The sequence below is a fragment of the Oryctolagus cuniculus genome, chromosome 1 (assembly GCF_051225735.1).
Source record: "Oryctolagus cuniculus isolate XC-2025 breed Fujian yellow rabbit chromosome 1, ASM5122573v1, whole genome shotgun sequence".
Lineage (NCBI taxonomy): Eukaryota > Metazoa > Chordata > Mammalia > Lagomorpha > Leporidae > Oryctolagus > Oryctolagus cuniculus.
In genome coordinates, this window is record NC_142867.1 from 158,799,638 (window position 1) to 158,801,292 (window position 1,655).

Below are 1,655 nucleotides of genomic sequence, written 5' to 3' on the forward strand. Positions count from 1 at the left end.
TCCATAGTGTTCATTCGTCTTTCATTGCTGTACAGTGTTTCCTTTATTGCACTTCATGCTACTATGAATATTCTTGGAGAGGTCTCCAGTTGTACTATGGAAAGGGTTCTTTAAGGGATGTACTTTGGAATCTAATCAACGAGTGGCAGGATATCTGAATGTCCAACTTTGCAAGGTTATTGCTTTCATGTTGTCTGAAGGAGTGTAGCATTCACATTCCCACCAACAGCAGGAAAGTGTTATGCTTACCAAATCTTTACTGACTTCTCGTGTTGACAACCTAGTGGCTATCAAATCAGATTTCACTATGATCTTGTTTGGGATTATAAATTATAAATAAATCTGAATTTATAAATAAGTTATAAATGAATCTGAACAATGTATTTTTAATCACTATGATCTTTTTATGAAGTTTCAGGTTGGGTATAAGACTCATTTAAAATTTTGGATTTTTGTTTTAATGATTTCTGTTTTTTTTTTATCTTGATATTAATCTATTGCTGAATTTTTGTACTGCAAATACTTTCTCCTTTGGTACCTTATGCCCCCTCCCACACTTTTTGATAGTTTTTAAGGATTAGAGTTCTTACTTTTAGTATAGTTGAATTTTTCAACTTTTGTACCCTTTTATGGGTAATGCTTCTTTTTTTTTTCTTGGTTTAAGGAATTCTTTTCAAGTTATATTCATAACAATGTTCTAAATATTTTCCTTTTATTATGTCTCCAAGACATTGGGAATTTATTTTTGCCTTATTAATAACAAGTTGTCCAGACATCATGCCACATTTTGAATTTTCATACCTTATCTGCATAAATATCTTTCTAGGATTTCTATGCTGCCTTTAATAATTACTTGAGATTTTCATTTGCTTGGCTTTTCTTATTTAATTTTTACTCCTCCTACTATTTTTGAAGTTAGACAAGTTTACTTTGGTTCTTTTTTCTCCAAATACTTTTGGAACTTCTCCATGAGCATTTGACTTAACAAAATATACACATACTTAACTATCTTAATGCTCTCCCAAGTATTACAAGGATGTCAGAAAAATTAACCTCATCAGGATAGTGGTCAATATTTCAATTCTGTTCTTTCAAAAAAAAAAAAAAACTCAAAATCTTGTTAATTAGATAGAATTCTTTCATACCAACTACGCTTGGTTTGTCCTACTACATATTTGCCAACTTCTTTGCTCACCATCATTCTTTCATCTTACACTTTTCTTCTGGATAACTTATGCTTCATTCCTAATATTTCTTTGACAAATATCTGTTGATTGTAAATGTTTTTTGTTTTCTATTCACCTAATTTTTTAGAAATAGTTATTTATATTATAGAATTCTACCTTGGTTATTATTTTTATCTCAACATATTGAAAATAATACTTTATTTTTTTAACTTTTATTTAATGAATATAAATTTCCAAAGTACAGCTTATGGATTACAATGGCTCACCCCCCATAACGTCCCTCCCACCTGCAACCCTCCCCTTTCTCACTCCCTCTCCCCTTCCATTCACATCAAGATTCATTTTCGATTCTCTTTATATACAGAAGATCAGTTTAGCATACATTAAGTAAAGATTTCAACAGTTTGCTCCCACACAGAAACATAAAGTGAAAAATACTGTTTCAGCACTTAAGAATAATTGTGTATT